Source organism: Manis pentadactyla, chromosome 10, assembly GCF_030020395.1.
Source record: "Manis pentadactyla isolate mManPen7 chromosome 10, mManPen7.hap1, whole genome shotgun sequence".
Classification (NCBI taxonomy): domain Eukaryota; kingdom Metazoa; phylum Chordata; class Mammalia; order Pholidota; family Manidae; genus Manis; species Manis pentadactyla.
In genome coordinates, this window is record NC_080028.1 from 8,593,022 (window position 1) to 8,608,678 (window position 15,657).

At 42.4% G+C, this 15,657-nt stretch overlaps 1 protein-coding gene and 1 long non-coding RNA gene across 2 annotated transcripts in view; both read left to right on the forward strand.

Annotated features, from left to right (window-relative positions):
• Positions 1 to 15,657, forward strand: part of ENTHD1 (ENTH domain containing 1) — a 105,181-nt gene that overhangs the window by 68,756 nt on the left and 20,768 nt on the right. The gene's annotated exons all lie outside the window — the stretch shown is intronic.
• LOC130678932 (uncharacterized) lies at positions 5,330 to 8,316 on the forward strand. Its single transcript, XR_008991887.1, has 3 exons — positions 5,330 to 5,451; positions 6,508 to 6,708; positions 8,111 to 8,316. It is a non-coding gene; the product is annotated as an uncharacterized LOC130678932 (long non-coding RNA).

A 15,657-nucleotide genomic window follows, 5' to 3' on the forward strand; every position in this document is an offset into this window, starting at 1 on the left:
TGGGGTGAAAGGGTTTATACCCAACTTTATTTCCACGGTGGCAGGTCAGTCACTAGAACCTATCCACTCAGAGCGAGTCTGCATGCAGCAAGCTGGTCTCTGCCTCTGGGCCTCTCCACCCCTGCACAGCCGTCTCAGTCTCTGTTCTCGGCGCTGCCATCACTCCAGCCTCTGCTCTGCTCTCCTGCAGCCTTGCAGCCATGCCACCGTGTCACCCAGAGCACTGGGCAGGGCTCTTTATAAAGAGTCAGTAACAATGTAGTGCCCACACATGTGTAGTGAGCCAGCCAGCCAGGGCCAGGTGAGAATCCTGGCCACAGGAACTTCTACTTTATCCACACTTGGTGAACGGAGTGTCCTCCAGAGCAATTGGAAGGTGCTTGAGCTTGTTCTACGTGATAAATCCATCCCAGCAGTCCCATCCCATGACTTTAAGCTTCCTTTACAGTGTGCAAGAGAAGTGCCTTTTTTCCCCCAAAAAGCCTCCCCTAAGTCCTGTACACACGGTGATCTCACTCTCTCCCCCTCTCGCTCTCTCTCCCCCTCTTTTCAGATCCTGCTGAAATGTTACAGTCTAGGGAGGCTCTCCTGAACATTTTCTTAAGCACTGACAGCCCATCACCACCACTGGCCCACCCTGTCCCTCCCTGCTTTCTTTTCTCTGTTGCACTTATCCTCATCTGACACAGGTATCTCTGATTTGTAAGAGGGTGGTCTGATCCGGGAGTTCCTGGACCACCCCCAGGGACCCCCTGAATCTACCATCAGCATAGCACTGACTTTGGCCTCTGCTCTTTGCCACTTCTCGGTATCTATGATGTTTTTTAAGTAGTTGCATACAGTTTGCCTAAGGTGCAAGTGAGGTGGGTGGGTGCATTGCACCAATGTCTTCTGTTTTGAGGGAAGTTGCCGTTTGCTTTCACATTTCCCTAAGAGTCTTTATATCAATCATCAGAACTTTGCTAACCATTTTTCAAATTAGAGGATTGACTAGAAATGTGAGGGGTTATCAACATAGCAGCTGTGTGTTATATGGTTGGTATTAAGAAATCCAATTAAAACCTTTTTTGACTTCATTGCTCCCTCCTTTTGTATAAAAAATATGGGGTAACATGATTCATGCATGAAAAGCAGGCATAAATGAAACTATTAAAGGCTTTGATTGAAATGGATGAACAGAGCAAAGCCACAATAATTTGCAGTAGAAGTCAGTTAAATAATTAAAAGACTAGAAGGCTGGTAACTACATTTAAAAGTGTCACCTTTATTTAAAGTAGCTAACTTTTTTCATCATTGTAAAGATTAAAAGAAATACTAGGAGATGCTGACATCTGAATTACTTATGAATTTTAGGTCAAGAAGCCATCCAACTTAAATTCTTTTCTACGTTACTAACAAGTGTGTATGAATAAATCTTCTGACATTTCAAATTTGAATCAAACTTAATCTAAACTACAGTGGCAGGTTCTTCATCAAAGTGATTGTGACTTCTGAGGTGCACAAGTCCCAAGCTGACTTCATGTGAGTGAAATAAATGACTGTGTGTCTATTTCCAAGAGGGAATAAATTATTCATCCCACAGAAATTCACTGAATACCTGCTATGTGCCCAGTACTGTGCTAACTGCTAGATATCCAGTGATGAAAGATCCCTGCCTTTATGCAGCTTCCAGGCTTATCTGGTCTAATCAGACAAATGAAGTAAGAGAAGTGAGGAAAGGAAGATGACACAGAAACACACCGGAGGCCACCCAACAAGCCCGACTTGGATGTTAGGGGACACTTTCTGGACAAAGTGATGTCAAAACTGACACCTGATGATAAATTGGCCAACACATATATTGTATGTGCTGGGGATACTTTTAAGCATTTTCATTCACTTAATCTTCATAACAATCTTGTGAGACAGATGAGAAAAATCCACACAGAGAGCTTAAATAACTTGCCCAAGATCACAGGGCTAGGAAGTGGCAGAGTCAGGATTTAGACCAAATTTCTCTGATCCCAGAGCCTATGCCAATGTGATTCAGACCTTTTGCCTGTGATTCAATCAGAAATGCCTTTTAGTCATGACCTGTTTATATAGACATGTTCACACATGCTTGAAACAATTGTGCAATGTACTCTGATCTATTTTATTCTCGACAATCTTATTTTTAAAAAGATATTAGGTGTGACCTACAAAACTGATTTCACAACTCACTAATGGATCACAACCCACAGTTTGAAAAACAGTTCATTACACTGTTTTGCCTACTGCTCGGAATGAACCAGACCAAGTAAGGAGAGAAGAAAATATCTTAGGCAGAGTAAACACTGTGGGAAAGAGCAGGGGGTAGGGTAAGAGGAAACATGGTACATTTGAAGAAGCTTAGCAGGGCCTATTCGTTTGTCTGAGTCCTCAGGATTCAGCGGAGATGTCCTTCTCCTAGGAAGCCTTTCCTGACGTGCCAGAGGCAGGGGTGCGGCTCATCCCCTGGGCTCCCACGGCACTCCGCGGCCCACATGCAGCGCCAAGCCTGCTGTATTGCTACTGCCCGGTATTCCTCCCCAGTGTCAGACCAACTACACTATGGCTTTTAAAAAATTTAAATATAATTGACATAAAATGTTACATTAGTTTCAGGTGTACAACATAATGATTTGATATTTGTGTACATTGTAAAATAATCCATTACTGCACATAGTTACAAATTTTCTTGTGGAGAAAACTTTTAAGATTTACTCTTAGCAACTTCAAATATGCAATGGCAATATTATTACCTATAGTCACCATGCTGTACATCATATCCCCAGGACTTATTTATTTTCTACCTGGAAGTTTGTATTTTTCAAACTCTTTCACCCATTCTCCCCCCAACCCATCTCCTGTGTCTGATAACCACCAGTCTATTCTTTGTGTCTATGAGGTCCAGTTTGTTTGTGTTGGTTTCTTTATTTTTTGTTTTAGATTCCACATAAAAGTGAGATCAGACAGTATTTGTCTTTCTCTGCCTTATTTCACTTAGCATTATGCCCTCAAGGTCCATCCATGTTGTGACAAATGGCAAGATCTCCCTCCTTTTTCATGGCTCAGTAACATTCCATTGTCTTTAGCCACTTACCTGTTGATGGACACTTAGGTTCCTTCCATGTCTTGGCTGTTGTAAGACTGCTGCAGGTATCTTTTCAAGTTAGTGTTTTCATTTTCTTTGATAAAAACCAAGAGGTGGATTTGCTGGATTATATGGTAGTTCTGTTTTTAATTTATTGAGAAACTTCCACATTGTTTTCCATAGTGGCTGCACCATTTTAAATTCCCACCAACAGTGGAAGAGGGCTCCCTTTTCTTCACATCCTCACTAACCCTTATTACTTCTTATCTTTTTGATAATAGCTATTCTAACAGGTATGAGATGATATCTCATTGTGGTTTTGATTTGTATTTCTCTGACGTTAATAATGTTGAATATCTTTTCATGTATCTATTGGCCATCTGCATGTCTTCTTTGAAAACGTGTCTATTCAGATCCTCTGCCCATTTTTAAATTGGATTGTTTGATTTTTTTGCTATTGGACTGTATGAGTTCTTTATGTATTTTGGATACTAACCCCTTAACATACATGGTTTGCAAATATTTTTCCCATTCACTAGGTTGCCTTTTCATTTTGTTGATAGTTTCCTTTGCTGTGCATTAGTTGTATGTAGCCTCACTTATTTTTGCTTCTGTTGTCTTTGCTTTTGTTGCCAAATCCAAAAAATCATCTCCAAAACCCATGTTAGAGCTTGAGACCTGTGTTTTCTTCTAGGAATTTTATGGTTTCAGGTTTTACATTCAAATCTTTGATCCATTCTGAGTTAATTTTTGTGTATGGTGTAAGATAGTGTATAGTATAAGACAGTTTCATTCTTTTGCATGTGTCTGTCCAGCCCAACACCAGTTATCGAAGAGACTGTCCTTTCCCCATGTATATTCTTGGTTGCTTTGTAGTAAATTAATTGACCATATACGCATGAGTTTATTTCTGGGCTCCCTAACTCTGCTCCATTGATTACTATGATCTTTTTGAGAGAAGGTCCATGTCTTGATCATCATTGTATTCTCTGCCTCTAATCCAGTGCTTAGCACATAGTAAGTACTCCACTAAACATGTTGACTGAATAGGTATCACTTGAGATGCCCCTGAATTGAATATAGTCGCAGTGTTCTTTCTGTATTTTTTGCATATACTTTAAAAGAGCCTTCAGAGAATATCCATCATAGATTTTTACAAAAGAGCAGCATGCGCAGCACAATGGGTGTACTCTAAGTTCACTGATGAGGTCCACTACCTGCAGTCATCTTTTGAAATTTTGTAGAATTGTCCTCATCCCTAGTTGACACTTGATTTTTATAGTAGCTAAAGAGAGTCTGTTAAAAAGAGGAAGTATGCTCAAAACACATACAATTTGCAATAATGTTCAAGGGTATAGAGAGGAAATGCATGTGGACATTGGTGTTGGCCCAGATATTATTTACATAGCTTTTCCTTTTGTTTCAGTTCAAGTCTGGTCTGAAACTGGGATCTGTCTTTGGTATGGCAGGAGCCCCGAGACACAGCATGGATGATTTCTCCCCAATTTCTAGATGTTGGTACTCAAGTTAGTGGGTTTCGGAGGGAGGAAAGCCGGAAGGGCAAAGTCCCGAGGGGCTGTCTCAGTGTTGAATTAGAAATAGGTAAAGAGAGACAAAGGGCCATCCGGGAAATGAAGACGCCCTCAAAGACAGAGGTGGGTCTTACCCAGGCCTGAGTTATCAGCATGATATTTTCAAGTCAGGACCTCAAGTGGGCCAAAAGGAGTAGCTAAATTTTTCTGTAATTCAAGATAATTTTAAATTTCCTGATGGCAGAAAATATACTTCGGTTAATCTGTTTTCTCAGTCATTTCCAGTTTAAACTCAATCTGATAAGGAAAAATTTACAAGGAAAGCAATCTAGTCCAGGTGGCTCCCTTCTGTTTCTCTTCTTAGCAAAAACAACAGAACACTCCCTTCATTTCCCACTCTGCCAGGCACTCACTCCCTAAACTTACTCCCCCTCGCTTGCGTGCTGTGCATGTAAAAATTTGCAGATATGGAAGCAGAAAGATATATATTGCTCCCCTTGCCTTTGTTCCAGGCTCAGACCTTGGGAGATTACTCCCCTCTGAGCCGGCTGGCGTAAAAATAAAACCTCAACACTCCAAGACCTCCGAGTGCCGCTTGGTTCTTCCGTCAGCGATCCAGTCCAGGTTTTTCAGGTTTTTCCGTAACAAGTCAATTCAGGATTTCCCTTTCTTCCCCCTCCTCTTGAGGATGGCGTTAAAGTTTGAGGAACCTGCCTGACGTCCCGGCAAGGGGGCAAGGGCGTGGGGGACACACCTCGGCACACTGCCTTCTGCCGAGTCAGCCGCGCGTGTAGGCTGCCGTGCCGGGAAAGGCCTGCCAATACAGTACGTGTGGGAGGTGCGGGGAAGGAGCTATGTGAACACTTCCTCTTCCTCTCCCCTACGTCCCCAGCTCCTAGCACGGTTCCCAGCACGTAGTAGGCTCCCAGTTAAGCCTTACTGATGGAATATTGGATGAGGCAGAGACTGGTAAGACACTGAAGAGAGAGGAATAGAAGCTTGGGGGTGTGCCCCGGGGAGAGGGGAATGCGCTGTGGGAGGAAGGCTCGGTATCGTTGATTCTTCGGTGAAACAATTCTGTTCCACAAAGCCACGTGATTTGTTGATCTTGAAGCTAATAAATAGAGTTGCTATTATTTGTATTGATTGTAATTATAGGTGCTCTCTAGACCTCAACTTTGTAAATTAATTCTGTAGGGTCAAAACGAGATTGTTCAACTTTTATAAGCATAAACTGAAAAATGCTATCAACAGCTAGACATTAATTGCTAAATAATAGTAAAATTCTAGAAGGGAAGATTCAGAAGTTCGGTTGTAACTCAGCAGATACTTATCGAGTTTCTACCATGTGTCAGGCTCTGGTGAGATACGGCAGTGAGCATGGCAGGCCCTGTCTGCCCTCAAGGAGCTTCTTTTCTAGTGAAGGTGACCAGTAATAAACAGATGCAACAATGATAGATCGTAACCCCGTGACAGAGGAGATAAACAGGGAACTTCAAGAAAGTGGTGATGGAAGGTAACGTTAGTTAGGGTGGTCCGGGAAAGCCTGTATACAGAGATGATTGATGTGAGACGGAAGGATGAAGAAGGCCGGAAAGGGACATCCCAGGCAGAGGCATGGCCGTTCAAGGGCTCAGGGGCGGGGTAAAGGTCAGCTTGCTCCTGGAACTGCAGGGGTGCTAGTGAGGCACTTGAGGGGAGGGTGGGATGAGAGGAGACCAGGGAAAGGTGGGCACGAGCCGTGTCACGCAGGGCCCTGTAAGTCACGGGGAGGAGATTCACACTGAATTCCGAGTGCAGGGGGAACATTGGAAGCACAGGAGTGATGTGATCTAATTTATATTTGCTTAACTATGAAACCGGGGACGTGAATTATGGGAGGAGGAAGAAGCAGAAAGAGCAGCGCAGAGGCAATGCAGGCTGACCACGTGACCACGACTAAGGGCCGAAGCGTGGCTGTGGAGAAGAGTGCAGATCTGACATATATTTTGGAGTTCAGCCCTCAGGATTTCCTAACGATTGGCTGTCAGAGTGAGGAGAAGGATGAAACGATGATGATTCCTAATGTTCTGCGTTTGAGAAGTGAGTGTGAGACGTGCCATTTACTGAGATGGGGAAGGTGGAGGAGAGAACAGATTTGAGGGAAATATTAAGAGCTGCATTTTTGATACCATACGTTTGAGGTGCCTGTAAGACTCTGAGACGTCCATTTCAGTTCCTGTATTCTGGAAGTCTTGGATATCAGTATACTAACATACTAAATTGGAACTTAAATGATTGTTTTCCCTATTTCTTTAATCAGTCTCTCTTTCCTTGAGACACTTAATTTTTTAAGAAGTCTAACTGTGCTTTCTGGATGGTGGTTGTGTGTCTGTTGTGCATTTCAGAGATCTGAACATTCCATTACTGTTTCAAAGAAAAAAGCGCAAGACACCTTGAATGTAGGTCATCACCAGACATGGCCAATCCTTTAATTAAAATTCAGAGAGAAATCTAGTAGTTCATCTTTTTGTCCTTGTTGGTGACTACAATCCAGCATGTCTAAATGACAGCTTCATTTTCCCTCATGTTAGCAGTTTTTACACAAATGTAAACAGTGGTACTTGGTATTTCCTCTTCATATTACTATCTTCCATACAACAGATTATGATGCTATAAAGGACTGGGCAGAGTACCCAGTGAACGATCTAGTTTCTGAAAGGTTGACCAGACTCCTGCAAATGTCCTTTTTGCACGTGTGTGTCTTCCTGTGTGTGTGTGTGTGTGTGTGTGTGTGAGAGAGAGAGAGAGAGAGAGAGAGAGAGAGAGAGATGATAACACTATTGTACAACCATGTTACTCCGGAAGCGCCTTAGGGTTTTCAGCAGGTGTTCCCTGAGACAAGGTAAGCAAAAGGCTACAGCAGTTGAAAATCTTTATAGCTCAGCTGTGGCCCCTGCCAAGGCCAAATGCTTTGAATAAATACAGATTAAAAGGTGTTTTGCTTCCTTGGAGGCATTTGATTTATTTAACTTAGAAAGAACCCAGCAAGGAGCACTTGATAGTTTGCAGTCCTTTCCTACCTATAAACTTGGAAAAAGCTTAACTACCCAGAAATATTCAAGCACTAAACTGGGAGTGTTCTTTGATTATATCTTAACTGTCATCTGGCCATGCCATGTGGGCCCTTGTCATCTGTTGCCTGTGTTGTGCTGTTAGAATCCCTCTGTCAGTGATCTCTTTGCCTGCCTCACTCCTGTCTATCTCCACAGTGATCTGTATAACACACACATCTTCAAACAGCTTTTAATGGCCTTTCAATTCCTACGGGATAAAAGCTATATACTCCTGACTTCTTACATTTTCAGTAGTGTGGTGGACTAGACACAGAAGGTCCTCCTGCTATCAAAAGAAAAACTAGATTCTGGGTAAAAGATACCTTTTAATGCATTGTTGGGCTAGTGAAAGCTAAGGGCAAAGCAGAACAAAAAAGAAAAGCACACAGAGGCTAAACCCGAGAGCTGAAACCTGATTGGAGCAGGGAGAAGGGAGTGTGGAGCAATCTAGGGGCTGGCTTCTGTCAAGGCAAAGGCGAAAGCCAGCATCACAGGCAGAGAACTAAGCGCTGAGCCAGCAGCATGGGAGGAAGCGGAGCCTCTGATGTCTGCATCAGGCAGAGCCCTCCGGGGGCCAAACTGGCTCTAGGTGTGTTGTCCTGGCTCTTGACAAAAGCACACATCCTTTCTGGAAGAAAGCAAACCCAGTCTAGATCCCTAGGAGCCATATGGGTTAACTCCACCAAACACGGGGTCACAATCAGTGATCCCAAAAGCACAAAGGAATAAGCCTGTGTAACTGATAGTCTACAGAGAATGAACTGTGGAGCTAGCCTCCAAGGGTCTCACATATGAATTAGCTACAGAATGTTAAAAAGCTCAGCATGAAATATTTAAAGAAAAAAAGATGGAATCAATAAGGGAGAGATGACAGATATGAAAAATCACCAAATAAAACTTTCAGAAAGGAAAAATAAAATTGTTTAAAAGTAAAACCTCAGTGGATGTGGATGGATTAAACAACAGATTAGATAAAACTCAAGTGAGAATTAGTGAATTAGAATGTGAATCAGAAGAAATTCCCTAGAATGCAGCAAAGAGGCCAGAAAGATGGGAAATATTTTGTTTAAGTTGAGACACAAATGATAAGTGAAGTTGAATATAGCCAATCGGAGTCCCAGAAGAAGAGAATGTATAGGTAGAGAGAGAGAGAGAGAGGCAATGTTTGATGGGATGACAGGAGAGCATTTTTGCTGAACTGATGAAAGACATGAATACAAAGATATAGGACAACATGGATGGACCTAAAGGGCATTTTGTTAAGTGAAACAAGTCAGAAAGAGAAAGACAAATATTGTGTAATTTTATTTATATGTGAAATCTGAAAAACAAAACAAATGAAACAGAAATAGACTCATAAACACAGAGAACAGACTGGTGGTGGCCATAAGGCAGGACATGGGTGGGGGGAGTAAGTGAAATAGTTGAAGGGGGGAAAATTAGTGAGAATGTTCCATATCTTGATCTGGATAATGTTTACATGAGTGTATACACATGTCAAAATGTACCCTAAGATTTTGTGCATTTTATTGTATATACTTCAATAAAAATAAAAGATATAGGAAGCACAATATATAGCAAATGGGATAAATAACTAAAAAACTTTACAAACTCACATATATCATAGTGAACCTGTAAAACACCAGACACAGAGAGAGGCAGGTTATCTAAATCTATAAAAGAATAACAGAGCAGACTTGTCAACAGCAACCTTAGAAGCCAGAAGACAAGGAACACCTACATGTTCTCAGAGAAGACATCTGTCAACATAAAGCATGTAATCAGCTAAGAACAAGAGTGAAATACATTTTCCAAAAAAAACTCTTAAGTAAACAAAGACTGAATTTACCACCACCGATGCTCAGTAAAGGAACCTGTAGACAATATTTCAGAAAGAAGGAAATGATTCCAGAAGGGTTGTCTGAGGAGCAAGAAGGAATGGTGAGCAAAGAAATTGGTGACATATAGTTTGATATACACAAACGTAGTCTTTTAAATTAATTATGACGTCTAATTTGTGGTGGTATATACTAAATACAAAATAGAACTAAATGCTAGGCAACAATAGTGTATAACTGAGGAGGTGTAAGTTAGACTTACAGGGTTCTAAAGTCTCTGAATAACAACAGTTCAGGACGTGAGTTAGCCTATGAACTTTAGATTCTGCCAAGCTACGTGTGTGTATTAGAATGTTAAAATGGGACTCTTTCTGAATCTTTTTTTGTTGCTTTAGCTGCTAATTGTAAAATAGATATCAGATATCAAATCCATATGTAGAGACTTTTAAAGGAAATGGATGGAAACCTGCTCTGTGCCTCTTGAGCCCCACCCTCACCCACAGGCTCACGGCCCAACAGCCTGCTCTGTGACCATCCCCACATCCCCACACGCAATGAGAGAGTTTGGAATATCACCAGGGGGCAGTGCGGAGGAGGAGGAATCTGCGGAGGCGACTTCTTGGGATGCTGTGAGTCTCCATCCACACCCCCTTTGGGGGAATGCGGTGGGGGAAGACTGCTTCTCACTAAGCCCCGCCCCAGTGAGCAAGGCTCTGAAAAACGTCCCCTGCAGTTGGAGGCCAGGTGCCTGAGATTGTAGTCAGGATCTAACTCTAGCCTGGGAGAGAGAGAAGCTGACGAACAGCTTTGGTGGGGAAGACACAGAGGCCTGGGGAGTTAGGATGGGGCTGTGCCCCAGGTTGCCCGGAGCAAGGGCGGTGCAGGGGTGGGTTCTACAGGAGGGAGAGCCTTCGTGGTCGTCTTGGGTCTTATCCAGCAGGGCTGTTGAGAGGGCAGAAAGACCAGCAGAAATGGGCTAGATGTCTATGAGGACAGTGTCATAAACACCCAGGCAGAATAGAGATGGTCCAACCCAGCCTTAGAGTCATCACCAGCTGAGTACTTCTCTCATATCAGCTCTACCTGCAAACTATACCTAGAGGCCGATCACCTCCAGCACCTGTCCTGGTCCTGCTACCATGATTGCTTGCGTGGGTTACTGCAGTAGCCTCCTGACGGGGCCCTGCTTCTCCCCTTGCTCCTCATAGCCTTTCCTCACATAAAAACCAAAGTGATTTTTATAACAAAGAAGTCATATCATATCATTCCTTTGCTTTAAAACCCTCTAGAGACTTCTCATCTCCCACAAGATAGCTTCTCCCTGACTCCCAACTTCCTCCCTGCCTTCCTCTCCTGCCCCTTCTCCTCTTGCTCATCTGCACAGTCATCAGAGAGCCCACAATGTTCCTGGCATCTGCCAAGCACCCCCCACCTCTGGGCCTCGACAGTGACTCTTCCCTCCAACCAGAACTTTCTGCCCTCTGCTAGTGCACACGCTTTTCTCCCTCACGTCCTTCAGGTTCATGCTCCAGTGTCACCCTAACAGTGAGGTCTGGCCACCCCTGCCCCACCAGCCTGCTCACTCCCTGACACTCCCTGCCCCCTAACTCCATCCGCCTCCACAGAACTGATCACCATCTGACTGACTTGTACAGTTACTTGCTCAGTTGTTCATTTCTTCTTCCCCCACTGTATTGCGAGCTCCAAAAGAGCAATTGTGTTTTTGTTCACTGTTGCATTTTGTTCACTCTGTGCCTAGAATAGTGTGTGACACACTGCCTAATAAATACCATCTGAGTGAATGAATGTATAACGAGAAGGGTGCAGAGGGGGGACCGACTAATCCACTGAGATGACACAAAGATGTCCCGTGACAAAGGACTGAAGAAGTTCTGTTGCTAAATTAGATTCCGTTGCTGAAGTCCATTGGGTCTGGCAATTAAAAGGTCAGTGAAGGCTTCACAGAGGACAGTTCAGCAGGCAAGAAAGTAGGAATCCAGATTATAGAGTTTTGAGGAGTTCAACAGGAAAGAAGGAAATGAAGTCAGTGGGGAAAAAATGGTTTCTCAGTGCGCTTGGGTGAGGAGAGCAAGAGAAAGGAACAACAGCCGGAGAGGCCCGGAAAAGAAATGTTTGAAATAGAAGAGGCTAGGCTCCTCTGTGCGCTGAGAGGGGAAGCCTACTGCCACAGGAGCTGAAGACAGGAAGAAGAGGGAGTGACCTGGGCGGGTGTTTCGGTGACACAGGTGGTGGGGCAGGTCTGCATGGGGGTCAGAAGGCTTCTGAACCTCAAGACTGAAGGAAAGGATTTGAGGAATAGCTGGTAAATAGGATGAGGAGCTGATGCAGCTCAGTTTAAAAGCCTCTTTTCTTTAAGAATAAGGTAAATGATCATCTGAAATGAAAGAAAAAAAGGTCAAGTTGACAAGGGTCCTTGAGGAGAGCAGTGAAGGTGTGGAATGTTCTTTAAAAAGAGAAACAGGAGAGCTAAAGACAAGCAAAAAGGATTTGTGGGCCCTCCTGAGGGCCCAGGTGACTCGGAGACCGCGCACCATGAGCTTGCAGTTGTGGATTTTCTCCAACAGTGATCAACGCCGGGAGAGGAGAGAAGGAGGGGGTTCAAATGTGTGCCAGGCCCAAGGTGCTAGAGGAAAGATGGAAAGTCATGGGGGTGTGGGTGGGGACAGCAGGGAGGGGTTGGAATATGCCGAATCAGACCTTGCTGTCCCGCATTAGGGAATGGGGAGGGGAGGGGGCTCCCCGGGTGCACTGAAAAACTCATCTTCATCCCACAAGAGAGCCAGCATCGGGTACCTGCCATACAGAGGGCACAGGTGGCCATTTTAGGCAGAGAATCAGCACCAGTCAACAGAGATGTGACCACAACAGTGGCCAGGTGAGGACAGACACTTGTTTCTTACTCCCCTCCTCAGTTCTAACACCTGAGAAGAGTTGAGCTTGAGAAGGAGGATTTGTCCCACAAGCTAATTGTACCTTAAGTAGGTCAGAATCACCTTCCAGGTGAGAGAGAAGGGAAGGAAAAGTAGGAGCAGGCCAGGAAGAGAGCACAGCCAGAGCCGGAGCACAGAGGCATGGTAGCGCCTGGTGTGTTGGGGGATCTTCCGAGTAATTCAGAATGGTTGACACATAATGACGGTCAGAGACCAGAGCAGGGCTAGACTCTGACGAGAGACGGTGGCGGACCTTCTCACTCCATCCTCCTTATCCCTTAAGCTCACATCCATATTTTCTTTCTCTTTGCTTTCTGCTGGATGTTTGAATAATTTGTACTATTTTCCAATTCCCAGTTTTCTCTTCAACTGGGGCTAATTTGCTGTTTAAATCCACCAATGACTTCTTTAAATTTCAGTCATTTTATTTTTCATCTTTAGAAGTTCTACTTGGATCTTTGTCAAATCTACTTGTTTTTATTTTTATAATTTCTTATTCCACACTCATATTTTCAAGTTTTTATAATGTCTTTAAACATATTAAATATGTCTGTGGTTATTTTATCTTCTGTGTTTCTTAATTCCAGTGAATTGCAACGTTGAAAGGCCTTGCTGGTCTAATTCTGTTGGCTTTTGTATTTTCAGGCACAGTACATAGTACATGATTCATCTTCAATATATTTGTTGCATAAATGAATGAATGAAAATATGTGGAAGGTGCCAGAATAAAAGAGCAAATGAAATATTGGTAGTTAATTAACAGTGTAGTGTTGTAAGTCATGTTATAAAAGCACAAGCAAAGAGCTACAAGAACAAGGACCATACACCTGCCTCTGCCTGGGGGAAGGGAAATGGCACGTGTCATCTTAGGTATCCAGCAAGGTGTTTTCCCAAGGGACAGAGCTTACATAGTATATGAAATTTTAATAGGTGGCAGGGGTTTAGGGCTTATTTTGAAAATAGAGCATTCATGCTTCATGAGGAATAACACTTCCTGAATTCACAATTTAAATGATATTTAAAGGTTTCCTGTGGTGTTTTAGACTTAGACATGATTTTTACTCTATGTTGAAGTGAAGCGTATCATTGGGCTACACAACTAATGGGGAAAATGTTTGAGAATTATAGTTCTTCGTCACATTTTCATCTTTCCACCGAACACTAGTTCTCCGAGAGCTGGTGGGCACGAAGGCCGTGCATCGTGCCTGTGGTCTATAAGTCCAGGAATCTCTGAGGGAAGGGAGAGCGCCTGGTGCACTCAGATTCCCATTGGCTTCCTGTCAGGGCCATGCATGAAGTCCCTCCCAACTCCCCTTCTTCAGACTTTCTATACCCAAAATACCCAGTAATTTTACAGCATTACTGTACCCAGGTACCATTTCAAGCACTTCATATATTTAATTCAAGTCAGAATTAAACCTCTGACTCAATTTATCTTACTTTTTAACTCTCCCACTGTCCCCCTGTAGGGTTTTATTGTCATTGTAAGGATTGGTCTGACGGTCACAAACACCTGCGCTTTCAGACACCTGCTCCTCTTCGGCAGCCTGGGGTATGCTCTGTACTGCAGGAGACCTTCGCCTGTCAGAGACCAAATTCCATTTAAACTCTAGCCTAAAATACAGAAAACATTGAGATAGGTAATGATCGCCAATTTCTCAAAGATATTCTCAGCTTCAGTTTTTATAACAATCTGCTGAAGGAGATTGTGATCTTTATTATTGGTGATAGAACAATGAACATTTTGCATCTATTTTATAAACCATCCCTTGCTACCCATTTTCATGGGCTAAACGTCTTCAGCTGTCCCCTTAAAGAGATTTTTAAAGAAAGCACTTATAAATATGTCCATTTCTCTATTTTTCTGTGAGAAGTTAAATCTTATCTTAAATTTATATTGAAAAAAATGACTAAATATACTTGCCGTGTTTCATAGCCACATTTTCCAAATGTATTTTCTTATTTTCATACTTGGTTATAATATATGCTACAGATAAATGTAATGATATAAGGTGAAATTCTCAGAACCTACAACTGTGTATATACACACACACTTAACACAGATCATAAGGAGATTATAGCTATTCTAACTTATTTGATTATTTGGGTTTTCATGCATATACTGCAAGAAGAAAAATTAAGATTTTCATGTCAAATATGTTAAGTTTTCGCATTCAATCTCCATTTTAAATTAGTGGCTTGTCTACTTTAAACCAATATATTAATGAGCAATTCAAATCACCCCTTTATATTAACAATTTATAACTGTGGCTTCTTATCACAATGACCTTATTATCATCAGATCCTATTTCCTTTGATTAATATAATGACTAAAGTGGGAGCTCCTTCAGTTACACATTTTTAAACTACAGAAAGACATATTTTGGCATCCATCTTATGTCATGCTTGCCAGCTCTCTGCTTTGTAGCTGTAATTGGATATTATGTATCAGACCAACAGGAGAATTAATCACAGCAATAGCTCTGTTGAAGTATAACACCCATTATTAGATTCCCCATATAATGGGATGTAAAATAATACACAATGATTACAGTACCTGAAACAAGCCAGTGGAATTATTAAAAAATGTAAAAAAGTTACGAGCATAGAATGTTCCTATCTGTAGGCAAAATCTCAACTCAGAATTAAATCCAAAGTTCTCTTTCAAAAATGATTTCATCATCATCTCCAAACTAGCAAAAACATTTTCACTACCTTCAACAGCAGAGCTATTCTCTTTTGTTCTTAGTCTCAAAGCAGGGAAGTGGGGTTTTTTTTTTTTTTCCTTACTTCAGGCGTTTGAGTGATGGTCTGTATTTAAATTCGCAGTCTGATGTCTGACACAGGGAGTGAGAGCTCCTTTCCAAAGATAACTACCAAGAGCGATCAAACCAGCTTTAATATGACGACTTTCCAAGGTCCTGTTTCGGATTTATCAAATATATTAGCAAGTATAAAGCCGTGCATAATAAAGAAAACTGGATGCCGTGTCATAATTTAATACTGGGCTTCCCATCCAGGAGTCTGCTGGAGAGATACTTGAGAACAAAGCTCTCTGACATTCAGGTTTAAATTGAAGGAAAATGAGAAACCAGATATAACAAGCCGACCAAATTAATGCACTCTGTACTCCTCTCTGCTTTCTCA